At 34.2% G+C, this 16,365-nt stretch overlaps 1 protein-coding gene across 5 annotated transcripts in view; it reads left to right on the top strand.

The window, feature by feature from the left end:
* The window catches only part of COP1 (COP1 E3 ubiquitin ligase), a 279,203-nt gene that overhangs the window by 193,185 nt on the left and 69,653 nt on the right, over positions 1–16,365 (top strand). The window lies entirely within an intron of this gene.

Genomic DNA, 16,365 nt, shown 5'->3' with positions numbered 1-16,365 from the left:
TATAGAAAATTCATAAAATATATCATTAAATACTTTTAAGATATTACAATAGAAACTTCTTATAATTGAGTTTTTGGCAGTTATAAGTGAAAATGGTTTAAGTGAATAAACATACATGGTAGTCTCTCTTAAGTTTTTTTTTTTTTTAATAAAAGATTGAGACTTCATCAATTTTTGTTGTTTCTCTTCCCAGTAAGCCACTAACACTTCAGTTTCAGCTACATCATTTATGTTCCTTTCTGCAAGCACCTACAGACAGCTAGGATGGGTTATGTTTAAGGGAATTTTTAGAATAAGCTTAATGCCCGAATAAATAAGATTGTCATTGTCTATTCAGATATTCACTCAATAAGAGAAGGTTTTTACATCCTGATATATGTGATTTACTTAAAGAGTTCCAGAAAATGTGTTTTTCCTCATTGAGGTTTTAAAAAATTGACTTCTAAATGTGGCTTACTGTTGTAGATTATTGTAAATCTGTCATATGAAATACTTTAAATATTTTTGAAAACCTATGTTAAAAAATTGAAATCATTTTTTCTGAATTTAAATATTTATTTGGTGTTCTCACATTTTGTTTGCAAGGTTAGTTTTTTTTTTAATATATTGATACTAAACACAGTAGTAGAGTGATGAATCATGTAATTTATAGATTATTTCTTTAGTGGGAGAATTAGAATGAGGATTGGAGAAGAGGCTATATTATAAAGGGCTGCTCCAGAAAATATAAAATTTAGGTACTAGTGTCTGAGTTGGATATCATTAGACAGAGACCATGGTTAAAATATTATCTTAAAGGGCTTAACTGAATTAAATAAAATGTGACTTTTCTTTTTCCCCCTAGAGATCTTAGTCTCTATTAATTTAATTGGTCTCTATTAATCAATATTAAGCTATTATAAGATGCTGAAAGATTTGTTTCAGATTTTAATATTTATATTAAATTGCATTTTTGGTTTCAGTTCTTTATCCTTCCCTGTATTTATGTACTTTGACACTAAACAGTGCTTTCCCACTGTGGGAAACAACTCCACCCTGACTCTGGACTTGGCCATGTGACTTGCTTTGGCCCAAGTGATGGTTAGGTGTGAAGTTGACCAGAAGTTTGAAATATGCTTTCACAGTTGGGCTTGCTTACTCTTACCCCTCTGCCATCACCATGAGGAGAACATGCTCAAGCTAGCTACTGGTCCCAGGGGGAGGAAGAAAGCCACTTGGAGTGGCACTGACTTGCCCCAGCCAAATCATCCAACCTCCAGACAAATAAATAAGCTCTACTGAAATCAGCCAACCCTAAGCTGTCCCTCAGATCTGTGAAAATAAATGACGGTTCTAAGCTACTAAAATTTAGAATAGTTTGTTACACAGTAATTTTGTGGCAATGGCTAATTAGTACACTGTTCTGGGAAATTTTATGATATTGAATGAATAAAGGCTATTTCTCTACATAATTATCAAGGCTGTAATCATCTTCTGTTTATAAAAAATCATCACTTACAGAGTATCAGTGTACTTTAGCCAACTATATCACCTTCACTGGATTCCACTTGTCTGAAAGCACAGGAAAAAAATCTACATAAAAATACTCTGCTACCTTTAAGCACATGCTTTACAAAATCTTCACATATAGAAGTACATGCTTAAATACTTGACATGTAATCTGAAGCAAAGGTCTCCAAACTGGAGTAAGAAAACCCTGATGGAGCACTAAAACCATTTAGGGTTTGTGTAGAAACTTAGAGATTTAAGAAAATCAACTTTTAGGTCCTCAAATTTCATATGTAAGTTGATATGCCTGACAGTGAAGCCTGAGGTATCATGCCAGTTCTCCTTTTCCACTTCAACTTTTTTTTTAAAGATTTTTTTTTTTGATGTGAACCATTTTTAAAGTCTTTATTGAATTTGTTACCCGCACCCCCTGCATTGGAAGGTGAAGTCTTTTATTTTTTTTAATTAATTAATTAATTTATTTATTTATTTATTTATTTGGCTGCATTGGGTCTTCGTTGCTGTGCACGGGCTTTCTCTAGCTGTGGGGAGCGGGACCTACTTTTCGTTGCAGTGTACAGGCTTCTCATTGTGGTGGCTTCTCTTGTTGTGGAGCACAGGCTCTAGGCGTGCGGGCTTCAGTAGTTGTGGCACTCGGGCTCAGTATTTGTGGCACGCAGGCTCTGGAGTGCAAGCTTCAGTAGTTGTGGCATACGGGCTTAGTTGCTCCGCGGCATGTGGGATCTTCCTGGACCAGGGTTCGAACCCGTGTCCCCTACATTGGCAGGCGGATTCTTAACCACTGTGCCACCAGGGAAGTCCCCAGAAGGCGAAGTCTTAACCACTGGACCGCTGGGGAAGTCCCCATACTTCAACTTTTATAATAGTTTTTTTCTGTTTTACAAGAGAAAAACATATTTCTCATTATCATGAGCCTTAACATGGTACATTTTACCAGGTTGTAAAAACCTCAGGATTATCTGACAAAGGGATGTTTCTTCTAAGTGTTGTTACTAGAGTAACTTGCTGTCATTCTTTGTCTTACAGGTATTTCTATTAAGAGTGAAACATGGCATTAGAAAAAGTATATTTTGTACTTTGAGTTCTTTTACTTTAGATATTTGTTGAGTAAGAGAGTGAAAGTGGGTGAAGTTGTTTTTTCTTTAAAGGACTTCTTCTGAGTGTTGTCAAAAAACGTATGCATTGTTCCTTATTCTCAAGCTCCATGGGAGCAAAGCAAAGAAGCCATTAGCACCAAATATTGAACGTAGATCTTCTTAACTTCAGTTGGACAAATAAACAGGTATAATTAATACTGGTCCATAGTCCATTATCTGCGATTTGAAAATATAGAAAGCTCTGAATACCAAAAACTCATTTTCATTTGATGGCGTGATTAGATATAGAGCAGAGCTACTTATCTTTATATATCCTACTTCATGTAATTGTTCATAAGTTTTCCAGTAGAAATATTAATGTATTTGATTACAGAGTGTGGACACAGACCTTACTTGGAGTGTTGCATAATATGAAGCATATTTCCTTTCAAAATCTGAAAAATTCAGAATTATGAAACTTATCTGCCCCAAGTGCTTGGGATAAGGGATTGTGTTCCTGCACATTTGATTTGATGTTGGTAAACCCGTTTTAGTACTTTGCAAAAATTCTGATTTTAAAATACTCTTCATTACTAGGTAGCAAGGTAGATGGTTCTAGTTCTTTGTATTCAATAAAAAATTAAAGAGTGGTCCAGTAAAGATGTCAGATCATTAAAAATATTTTTGATAATAAATGGCTGTGTGATTTTTGGCACAAACTTGGGATTTAAAAAATTGAATGGCATTACTGTGAGGAAATTTTACATTTCTATGACTATATCTGTATAAATATATAAATGAACTATAGGAATAGAATTAATGCTGAACAATAAGAATGGAATTCTAAGAGTAGGTAATATTCATTTTGTAGTTACCAGAACACAGTCAGTACAAAAGGCAGCGGGAGATGGTGTGCCACAACCTGTATTTCTAATAAAGTATTACTTCTGTTTAATAATTATCAAAATTTGTTGATTTTTATCAATTGTATACTGATAATTTTAATAGTAACTCAAGTGGAGAAAATATCTTACACTTAGAGCATTTTGGTCACAGAAAATTAATGTTTGTATTATATACATCCTTTTTTCAAAGAAGAGAGAATACTAAATAAGACTTAGTCTAAAAGACAGTATAAAATCAATGGAATACATTTTATTTTGCAAGGGGAACGAAAATACAAATTCAAGGAAAAGATTATGTGAAGTTTTCCACTCTTAAAGAATATCTTGTTTATGTATATTTTTTAGTGGATGATGTTTGACATCAAATTACTGTGGTGTTTAGATTTCATTAGATATACTTAATTCATATTTTAAAATGTCATTTAAATGTTATAAATGGCAAATGATGAAAAATTTTAGACATTGATTTAAAAATTTATGAGGTTATAGTTTTTTAGTATTCTTTTAGAAAAAAATTAGAAGTCTACTTGGTTAGTTAATTTCGGGACAGATATAGATAGATCATTGTAGGTGGCAGAGAATCAATGAGTGGCTATTCCTAGTCAAAAATTAGGTGCTAAATGCTTTAATTGTTAGATTAGTCTTTAAATGAGTTATTGCACAACATAAAATAAATATTTTTAATTGTAAAGAAATATGTATTTTTATGAGATAAATCAAGGAGTTTTAGTAAGATGTGGATTTTTTCATAAATTCATGCATGAATCTGAAAACCTGAACTCTCTCAACTATTGTAGAACCATCTGTGGTTGTAGAAAGAAGTTCAGAATCTCAGAAACTTTTTTCCTTGCCTGTACATATGCTGACTCTTGCTTGTTCATATTCTCTAGTGCTCTCTCTCAAATCCCCTTACTTCTTTTCCTTCTTTTTCTCTTCCTGCCTTTTATTTCCTTCTCTTCTTCCTCTTTCTTCTTCCTCTCCATCTTTTCCTTTTCACTTCTACCCTTCTTCTCCCTTATCTTTCTCACTCTCATATTTCTCCTCTCCTCCCTCTTTCCTTACCACCCTACTTCCCTTCTTCTATCACTCCCGCTCTTTCTCCTAGATTCATTTTAAGATGAGAAATGTTACCCTCATCTTAAAAACAGAAAACACTATATGAGCTACTAAATTATAGTTTTCTTGACCCCTGCCTGTCAGAGAGCTGAGGTCACAAGGCAGAGTAACTGAATTCCAAGGAATGCCAAGCCCCTCCAAGGAAAGATAGGACATATGAACAATTTCACCATTTGCAGACTACAAGAGGAAGAAGTAGCCACCATAGAAGCTGGTAAGAAGAAATGAGCTAAAATGTTAATGCATTCTTAAAGGCCAAGTGTGGGCTGGCATAGCAGTGTAGAATAATTAGATGTCCAGAACAAAAGAGGAATGCACACTTACTTATAAGCTTTTCTCCATGGCCCTCCACTGGCTGCTCACAAAATGAATGAGGCAAGACAGTAACCTGCATCAGTGGCAGTCAGAAGTTCATGAAGTGATGAGTTCCTGATGAAAGACCAGCACAAAATAATCACCTTTTTCTCCAGACCCTCTTCTCATATCAGGCAGAAGCTTTAAGCTCTTAGGAGAGAAGCAGGAAAACTTCTTGGGCTCAGGATCCTGCATCATACAAAGCAGAGATCTCCTACCACTGATTGAGTGGCATGAAAACTCTCTCTTGTCTAAGACCTGCCTCAGATGCTATATAGAATTTGCCTGCCATGATGGTGTGGGGTTGGAATGCTTAAGAAGCCCCATACCAGAAACTCAGGCATGTGCACCCTTCGTAGGACTCATGATGGAACAGAAGAACTGAGAACCCCTCTCCAAACAGAATCCTACCACCAGAAAAGCAAGAAAAAGTCCTCTACCACTGGGGGAAGGACAGTAGCATGGAGAAAGACCCTCTCCTAGGCTCAGACATGCAGGAATTGTTGAAAAGTAACAGTAGAGCAGGAATACTGAGAAGAGTTTCTCTTGTCCCAGGACCACACTAAGCACAAAGTGATGACAGCTCATTGCTGGAAAGATTTGAAGCCTGTGATGCACTTAACAACAGTGAGCTTAACAACCAAAACCAAAACTCAGCTCAACCACTCACTAGGTTAGTTGATTCCATCACACTAATGGCCTGACAGAAAAAGAGGTACTCATTTCCAGACAGAAATACTGTTTACCTCAGAGTCTACTGTTCTATGTATGATCTCTTACCTTTAATTTAAAAGTATGTGGTATACAAATAAGTAAGAATAAGCATCCTGTTGTCAAGACTCAAAGGACTCATTCGTTTTATAGATAACCCAGGTGTTGGGGTATGAGACAGACATTTTAAAATAAATGATTACATGTTAAAGGATCTAGTGGGAAAGATAAACAATGTGCTTGAAAAGATGAAGAATTTCACCTGAGAAATGCAAAGTATTTTTTTAATATATATATATATTTTTTGAATTTTATTTATTTATTTATTTATTTATTTATGGCTGTGTTGGGTCTTCATTTCTGTGCGAGGGCTTTCTCTAGTTGCGGCAAGTGGGGGCCACTCTTCATCGCGGTGTGTGGACCTCTCACTATCGCGGCCTCTCTTGTTGCGGAGCACAGGCTCCAGACACGCAGGCTCAGCAATTGTGGCTCACGGGCTTAGTTGCTCCGTGGCATGTGGGATCTTCCCAGACCAGGGCTCGAACCCGTGTCCCCTGCATTGGCAGGCAGATTCTCAACCACTGCGCCACCAGGGAAGCCCTGCAAAGTATTTTTTAAAAGTGAAATGGAAATACTAGAAATACAAATCTTGGGCTTCCCTGGTGGCGCAGTGGTTGAGAATCTGCCTGCCAATGCAGGGGACACGGGTTCGAGCCCTGGTCTGGGAAGATCCCACATGCCGCGGAGTGGCTGGACCCGTGAGCCACAATTGCTGAGCCTGTGCGTCTGGAGCCTGTGCTCCGCAACAAGAGAGGCCGCGATAGTGAGAGGCCCGCGCACCGCGATGAAGAATGGCCCCCACTTGCCGCAACTGGAGAAAGCCCTCGCACAGAAACGAAGACCCAACACAGCCATAAATAAATAAATAAATAAATAAAATATTAAAAAAAAAAAGGAAATACAAATCTTAATGTCAGAAACAAAGACTTCTTTGATGTGCTTATCAGCAGATATACAAACTAAGAAAAAACTAGATGAACTTGAAGATAGGTCAATAGAAATTATCTAGAGTGAAACACAAAGAAAAGAGTGGGAGGGAAAGACAGAACACAGTAGCGAGGAGTTGCTGGACAATGTCAAACAGTCAAACACACTTGTAATTGAAGTTGTAAAAGCAGAAGGAAAGAAAAGGAAAGAAGAAATATTTGAAGAGATAAAGACCAAGAATTTTTCAAGATGTGTGAAAGATAACCAACCTTAGATACCAGAAGTTTACAGAACCTCAAACACGATAAAAACAAAAACAGACCAAAAATACCTAGGTATATCATAGTCAAAATGTCCAAAACAAAGAGAAATCTTGAAGACAGAGAAATATTATATACTATGAAAGATAAAAATTATAGCAACCCTCTCATTATAAACTATACAGACCAAAAACCAATGGAACCACCACACATCTAAAGTGCTAAAAGTTTTTTTAACCCCAAATTCTATATGCAGCCAAAAAATCTTTTTTTACAAATAAAAACAAAGATTTTTCAAACAACCAAAAACTGTGGTTTAATTAACTCTGGAACTGTGATAAGTTTAAGATGTTAATAACCCTGCTTGCATGGATGGATGGACAGATGGTTAGGTGGAGGATGGATGCATGGATACAAAAAGATGGTTCTATTCCAGATATAAATTGCAGAAAATAGAAACAAAAGCAGCCACTTGATTTTGTATAACTCTAGAATACTGAATTCTGAATAAAAGTATATTAGAAGACACATAGTAGGGGTGTGTTAGTATTAGGAAACTGTGGTCATCCTGGGTTGAAACATCTGTGAGACCACCAGGTAAGTGATACTTAGCTGCACTCTGGATCCACAAATAGAATGTTATGATACTGAACAGCCTAAGCACAATGAACTTTGTAGTCTCCACTTTAATTACAGATCTGCTTATCCAATGTGTAACATATATCTAAAGATTTCTTACAGTCCCTAAAAGGAAAGTAAATAGTGATTAGAGGAACTAGACCATGTGCCATTAAAAAAAAAATTCCCCCCTCTATCACATTAATCAGGATACCTGGAATTCTTTCCATCAGAATTATATCATTGATTTATTAACTTCACAAACACGTATTTTTAAAATAACTTTGTATTTGTTACTATGTATACAAAAATAAAAAATAATCTTACCCCTCAAGATGTCACAGTTAGGTAAGGCAGACGAGCAAATAAGTTTTAGTATGTTGTAAAAAATAGCATTAGAATAGTGTTTTTACATTCTGAGACGTATCAGTCTTTTTTGAGAAGCTGAAACATTATTCATGTCTGGGCCCTATCATAGACCTACTGAGTTAGAATCTTCAGAGAGGAGGCCAAGCATTTGTATTTTGAAATTGCTCCTTATATCATTTTCATGTGTACCCCTCTATCTTCTCCTGGGACAAGAATAACTATGCTAAAAATATTTACAGGTTCCTGAATTGGTGGAACAAGAATTTGGAAATGTAGGTATAGGCTAAATAATGAAGACCCTTTATATGTCATAGTAAGAAAGCTGTTTTTGTCTGATGAGCATAATTGAATTAAAATACTAAGTGTCTGTTTTAATAGCATTTAGCAAAACATAAGGACCAAATCTGTCTAGTAAAAGAGAAAAGCCAAATTTTTTTTCTTATGAACTATTATTATTGAGATAATAGGATTCATTATGACTTTAAAAAAAGCATAAAGGAGGTCATTAAATAGACTGAACCCCAAATCTACATTATCTTTTGCACTTAAATTCTCCATTTTAGATGAGTTTTCAATCATTTACTTGCATGGAGCCTACCTATTATATTACTGCTATAGAAAGACACTTGCTATAGAAAGACACTTAATATAGAAATATACTTTATATTAATAAAAATACTCTGGGTTGGATGAAAGTACCTCTTGAAATGGAGGGACAGCTGTGAAATACACCAGAAAAGTAGTTACTTGACGTAGTGAAGGGTTAATCAGTCTTTTATTTTGAAACTTGCTTCAAATGGTTATACCAATTGAAGTAGTAAGATTCTCAAAAGGGAGTTCTGGTTCTAACAGTGTGATAGACTAGATAAACTGAAAATCCTCTGTCAATAAATATTTTATTTATTTTACATAAACATTATTTTAGGTAAAATATATAAAATATTATTTTAGATGCATAGCTTATAAAGTATTGAAATCACAAAGGGTCACAAACAAAGCAGAATATAAAAACTAGAGAAGTAAACATGTGAGCTGAAGTTATGTTGCCTGGTGGTGATGGAAAGTTGCTGGCCTCAGTAATCCAGAGACCTGGATATTGAAGAGTTATTGGGGAGGGAACCGGTGGTGTGGACCTGGAAAGTGTGTACCTAGGGTGTTGTAATTGCCTATCTGCGTATCTACATGGGGAAATCTCCAGAAACTTTGTCTTAGCCTGGGCTCTGAGTGGTGGAGAGGAGCTGGACCCCTGAGAATTCTAACCACTGACTTCATGGCATAGGATGCTGCTTCTTCCTGCCCCCACCACAGAGAAACAGACAAAAGAAGAGAATTAAATCAAGAATTGAATAAAATACAAGGAGTGAAATCTTGTGAGCAAAGAAATTCATAAATGTGGGTAAATCTTAGCATTGACTGTATAAAACAACAACAACAATAATAGAAAAATAAGACTAATTTGGATGTTTTAAAAAGATGGAAGTAAAAATTTGGACAATCAAAATGTAACCCAGGTTTTGGAGGAGTATTGATGAAATGGAAAACAATCTAAGGTTTTTGTATAATCTGTGTAACAATATTAATTAACTTTATCCTTCAAGTCATACGTTCATTCTACAATTTTAAGCATAATCATTAAAGAATAGAAATAGAATCTCTACTTCCAAACCTACAGTAGGAGAGAAAACTCAATCTGTATTAAAAAGAACTCAATCTGTAGCAGGCAGGATACGAGGAAATGAAGAACCATAGAAAAACCCAGGATTAAAAGTAAAAACTAAGGTGATGAGAGTTAATCCAAACATCTGACTAATCTGAACACAGTAAATTGAAACAGATTAAATTTACCAGTTCAAAGACCAAATCCCCTGATTGGGTTATTTTATTAAAATTTTAAAAGTTTTCAGCTAAATGCTGTATAAAAACTATTTAGTTTTTTTTTTTTTCTTTTGGTTCTTTCCTACTACCACTAATTTAGACAACCATTTTGTGAAAAGAGATTGAAGTAAAGCAGATCAGTAAAGACTAAAGCAAATTAATTCTCACAAAATAAATATTCACATATTTTTACAGGTGCTTAGTTTGGCTATACGTAAACTTAGAAAACTAGGAAATAATTTTCTACTACGTTGAGGAAATAATTTTCTACTGCGTTTTGAGTATGTATTTCAGTCTTTTATTTCTAGTGTGGGCATACCCATTTTATATTTCTAAAGCCATTTAGATTTGTATTTGTAAGGCATTGCCTCTGAATTTAGATTTATGATGTTTGAATAATTTTATAAAAATCTAATTTTTAAAAAAATATCACCTACTAAGCAGAAGAGGAAAACAACAGTTCCTTAAATTTCCCTGGTAATTAGCACACATTTTATTATGTAGAAACTGATTCTAAAGAAGGCAAACCGTGAAACCAGGAAATTTTGCCCACATTTTGTGCTTATTTAATGTTTTATAAGCCACTGTGAATATTTTAGATTGTGTGGTTTATGTTTATCTGTAACCTACTACAGTAGTATAGTAATAAAACTGTATATTCCACAAGTAATTCATTGTGTATACTTTCAGATGAATGCAAATAACAAACACAAACATTAAAACTTTTCTATACAGGATACATATTTTTCTGCGTTTCCAAGTGATAAAGCTTATAATGATATCATTGTTTAGCCACTAATGTCTATGTATAGAACATTGTACTGGGTCGTATTAGTGAGTACGAAGATTTACACAATATTTTCCCTGTTGCCAGTCTAGTTTTAGAAACAGCACAAGAGAAACTCTTTTAGAGGAAACACATTTTCTTCCATCAAAGATAATTAAAACCAACAAATCATGAACATACACAAATAGATATTATTGGAAAAAATAGGTGTTATTGATATTTTGAACTGGATTTGGGGATGGTCATAGTAGCGATTTGTAAAAGTTTTTATTTGCCCATGAACTTTGGAATTAAGCATTAAAAATTCATTAATATACTCTCTCCCTACCATAAAAAGAGATAAATTTGGGAAAAAATAAATGAAGTCATTTTTTCATAGTGATCAATAATAAAATTATTAATTTTCAAATTCTGTCTCATCAGATTTCTCAAGAGTTGGCAGGTGGGAAGGAAAGCCAAATGTAGGGAGAGAAGAGACTTAGAAAAGGGCTCCTGTTCCTCCTTGGGCTCTAACCAGAGCAGCTCTTACTTTAATCGGTTTTATATCCTGAGGTTCTAAGTAAGTTAAGCGAGGGAGGATATTGTTATAAATGTTTCTGCTACTTTTTCTTAACTGAGATTTTGTTTTTGTTTTTAATTTTGGGAAAATATGTTGATACATAACTGAGACTTCTTTTTAAAGGCTTTTTTTTGTTTAGTACAGTTTTAGGTTCACAGCAAAATTGAGAGGGAGATAACACAGAGTTCCCCTATGCCTCCTGCCCTACGCATGCATAACCCCCCATTATCAATATCTCCCTCCAGAGTGGTACATTTGTTACAATTGATGGATATGCATTGACACATCATAATCACCAGTTCACTTGTGGTATTGTACGTTCTATGGATTTGGACCAATGTATTCATCATCATAGTATCATATAGAGTGTTTTCACTGCTCTAAAAATCCTCTGTGTTCTACCTTTAAGAACCTGATCAAGCTTCTAGAAATAAATCTGACAAAATTATGGAGGACTCCTATGACTGGATCCTTCTGGAATTTTTAACTCTCGGACTTGTCCACACTGAGCCTTCAGCAATTCACCTGTTACAATTCAAATTTTTATACCCAGATTCTGGTTCCCCATGGCAATTTCTCCTTGTGAGTCTCTGCTCTGATAAGCTATGACTCCCTGTATTTGCTTTTGGCTTTCCAATCTTTGTGTCAGCGGTTGACCTTGGCGCTCACCTCTCTTATGGATCCTAGAATAGTTGTTGATTTTTTAGTCTGTTTACCTTTTAGTTGTTGTTAGGATGGAGTGTTAACTTCTAAGCACTTTATGTGTAGAACTGGAAAACTTACTCGTTTGTTTTTAACTGCTGCTGATTTGATGATTGTGGCTTAATCTCTAATGTACAGATAGATAGTTGCTACTTCTGTGACACTAGGGGAATATCACAGTTGCTTGTGCATCTTTTGCAGACTGGTAAGGAGGGGTGACTCATAAAGTAAAGCGTACATAATAGTGGGCTAAAGTTAATATGTCTTTCTAGGGTTTTATATACGGTAAAAAAATAAGCAATGACAATTTCTGATTCTTTCTCAAATGATGAACAAAGATCTAACAACCAGATTCAGAGCTGGTGTTAAAAGCAAATGCTTCCAAAGTATTCCATGTGCATTTGTATCATTTAACTTATACTTGCTTGATCTTTCTGTTTCCAAAGATTAGCTTTCTTTCAGATCTCTGAGGTGGTATGTTAGGATATCATCAAAGGCTTAAAGGAGGTAAAAATGATTTAATTATTGTTTTTAAGAGCAGTAATGATAGCTATATGAGATAAATATCAGTAACCAGTGGACCTGTGTGTTTTTAAATACTAAAGTTATTTGCCCTGCCTAAGGAAAGCTTTCTAAGGATTTCTCCAACTTGCTTTCTCATCTCAACCCTATCTTGGTGATATCCAAAAGCTGGAACATTGAGAATTTTTATAAATTCTCAAGCATCTGGGAAACCTGAAAATAGAATCGAGGATTTTAAAAATTCAGTTTGATCTCTGATTGGCCATATTGTCTTCTTGCTTTTTGGAACACAGTTTAGAGTGGCTGTGTCATAAACTGTATTTAAAAACTTTGACTTATCAGTTATAGTTGGTTTATTCTTACTTTAGTAGAAGGCAATGAACTGTTCATTAAACATTAAGTTCAATAAGATATTTCTACATCTATTCCAGACAAATTATTTCCACCCTATTATTTTAGCATATCAGCAGTGATTACCTTATTAATGGTGAAACTGTGTTTGTTTGGGTGTTTTGCTTTGTTTTGGTTTGGTTTGGTTTATTTTCTTTAGTATCCCTATAGGAAAATTATTCATTGTACTGGAAATTGTTCTTTGTTGGTATTCCTCTTCATGGTTTTACAAGTAGCATAGTTTGATTAAAAATTGAAGAAAAAGAAACAGATTCTGTTTACATTTACAAGGCCATGGGGGCATTTAAGCAATCAAATTTAGGGCCACCAATGGAACAAACATTATATGCCTCCTGATGTGATGCAGTACGAAGGACCATCAGTTTTATAGTAATCTTGTCAAAGCTATGTAATAAGAGCATAATAATGAGAAAACATTCAGACAAATTTAGACTTGTGGAACACTTTGCAAAACAACTAGCCTAGATGCTTCAAAAATAATAGTATTATGAAAATGTTCTATATAAAATGACAGTCATAGAAACTAAATATAGTGTGTGACCCTTTAGCAAAATTAAATAAATAGTTTTCAGGATATTTTTTAAACAGTTGGGATATTTGAATACAGAATACATATTAAATTCTATTCTCATGTCAATATTAATTTCTTGAATATGACATATGATATTGTTGAAGAGTTTTCTTCTTTTTAGAAGGTGGGTGCTGACATTTTTATAGGTAAAGTATCCTGATATTTAAAACTTACTTTCAGATGGTTCAAGGGGGAAAAAAAGTACATGTGCTTGTTTGTTTTTAGAAGGGAGAATAAAGCAAATTTTGTAAAATGCTTACAGTTGGTAAGTCTAGATTGAAAGGTACAAAGGTATTCATTGTACTATTCTTTCTACTTTTCTGCAAATTTGAAATTTTTCAAAGTAAAAAAGGGGGAAAAGAAAAATAGAGATGGGATCATATACTAAATCTTCAAATTATTAAGACTATTAGAATTATAGTGACACTTCAGAAAGACTTCCCTTTTATAAAGGAAAGAAAATTATTGAGGACTTCACCTACTTACCTAAATTATTTATATCATAATATTGCTAAAGTATATGCACAAATGTACAACTGAAGATCACCTTTGTGTGTTCCTACCTCTTAAAGCAACTATAAAGTCAAGTCAAATTCTAACTAAATACAGTGAAAATATAAAACCAAAAAAAGAAAAGAAACCCAACATGATAACATAATAACACTAACGTGATAGCTAGTATATATTTTGCTGAAAATAAATCGCACATGGTAAGCTGGTTCTGAGTACTGCAGTACAATTTCTTTTGAGGCTGCCATGTCTACAGAAACACCTGCATTTCTTACTCAGTCTCTACACTACTTTTCTCATTCCAGCTACTGAAAAATCTGTTTGCAATACACAATGACATAATTTAACCTTTACTTATACCCCTATATCTTTTACATATTACATCCCCTTTTGCTTTTTTATTAGCCTGAGAATGAGGTAGTATATCATTATACTGTATTATGCTATTTTATAGTATCATTATTTTCAGCTTATAAAATAACTTGAGAAATTAAAGAATTATTTTACTAAAATGTTTTTCAATTTTGAATTATTTACTGCAAGAGAGAAGTTTACTGTCTTTTACTGATAAATTTAACATGAGCACAGTGGATGAAGGAGGATTTTTTTCTTCCATTTTTACTCTAACACATGCCGAACAGATTACAGCTATACATTTGTACTTCCACAGGATAAGCTGAATGCTGTCATTTGAGGTGATCACTTAATGCAATTACAATAATAAACATAAACTGCAATGTGGGAATACTTTTCCATATAAGCAACAAAAATACTGTCAAATTTATAAAAATGAACTAACATTATAGTTATGGAAGCTTTGAAAACCAGCAGCCTTGTTGTCACCACTGGGGTAAAACTGGTTTTGGAGCTTCTCAAAAATCCCCATTTCCAGATCACTTTCACTATTTGACCTGACTTACAACTCACTAGAAAAGAAAAAGCTCCATTTGCAAGATGTTGTTTCTGTTTGACCTGATTCAGAGTCTCCATGGGAAAAGACCTGTACCCAGGGTATTGTTGAAAACAATCAGATGTAGTATCACAACTATCAAAGGCTGTGATACCAGTTGTGGCAAACAAGAGCAAAACAATTTTGAGGAAAAAGAAAAATTTGAGGACTTTTTCTTCCCAATTTCAAAATTACAAAGCTGTAGTTATTAAGGCGTTGTTGTACTGGCAGAAGAGTAGACATCTGTGGATCAGTTGATTAGAATTAAGAATCCAGAAGAAAATCCTTATTTATAGTCCATTCATTTTCAACAGAGGTGCCAAAGCGGTTCATTGGGGAAAAAGTCTGTTCTCAAATGATACTGGGACAACTGGACTCATATCCATCCACGTGCAAAAAGATGACCTAAGACCTTTACTTCACACCATACACACAGAAATTAACTTAAAATTGATCACAGACTTAAACATAAGAACCAAAACAATAAATCTGTTAGAAAAAAAATAGAAAAATCTTTAAGACCTTGGATTAGTCAGTTTTTGTATTTGCAACACCAAGAGTGTGTTCTATGAAAGAAAAAAAGATAAATTGGACCTTATCAAAGTTCAAAACTTCCATACTTATCTAAAAAGATAAGCAACAGAAAGGTTGAAAATATTTGCAAAGCACATTTCGGATGTGTATCCAAAATTTTCAGAGAACTCAAGTAAAGGAATTGGAACCATCATGTATTGCTGGTGGGAATGTGAAATGGTACAGTGACCAGTTTGTCAGTTTCTTAAAAAGTTAAACACAGAATTATCACGTGACACAGTAATTACACTTTTCAGATATCTACCTGAGACCTAAATAAATGTCCACACAAAGATTTGAATGCAATTGTTTATAGCAGCATTATTCACAATAACCAAAAAATGGAAACAAATATCCATAAACTGGTGAGTGGACAGACAAGATGTGGTATATCCATGCAATGGATACTGTTCAGCAATAGAAAATAATAAACTGCTGACACGTGTTAAAACATGGATGGGCTGCAAAAACATCATGTAACGTGTAAGAAGCCATGCATACATAAAAGTCACATATTGTATGATTTCATTTATATAAAGTGTTCAGAAAAGGCAAACTTATAGAGGTAAAATATAGTGGCTGCCTAGGGTGGTGGGTGGTAAATGTGCATGAGGGATCTTACTGGGATGAAGAAAATGTTCTAAAACTGATTTATGGTGTTGGTTGCACCACTGGGTAACGTTACTAAAAATCATTGAATTATGTACTTACAGTGAGTAGATTTTTATTATATGTAAAAGGTGTCTCAAGAAAGTGTATTTTAAAAAGCAAATGTGGGGAATAAAATTATATTGCATTTTGTTTAACCAGAAACCCAAAATGTTTACATTACTTTTATAAAGCCATCAAAATGTAAGGATATGTTAAAATTTTTCCAGTTATTTTGAATCCTTAATACTGTTTCTAGAGCCAGGATCGCAAGAAATATCAGTGGAACTCCCTTTCAGACTGACATTGGCATATGTATATACACTTTTTTACACAACCATAGTCTCCTAGAT

Source organism: Balaenoptera acutorostrata, chromosome 1, assembly GCF_949987535.1.
Source record: "Balaenoptera acutorostrata chromosome 1, mBalAcu1.1, whole genome shotgun sequence".
NCBI classification, from domain to species: domain Eukaryota; kingdom Metazoa; phylum Chordata; class Mammalia; order Artiodactyla; family Balaenopteridae; genus Balaenoptera; species Balaenoptera acutorostrata.
The sequence above is the reverse complement of the archived record's forward strand: the minus strand, read 5'-3'. Positions and strand labels throughout refer to the sequence as shown.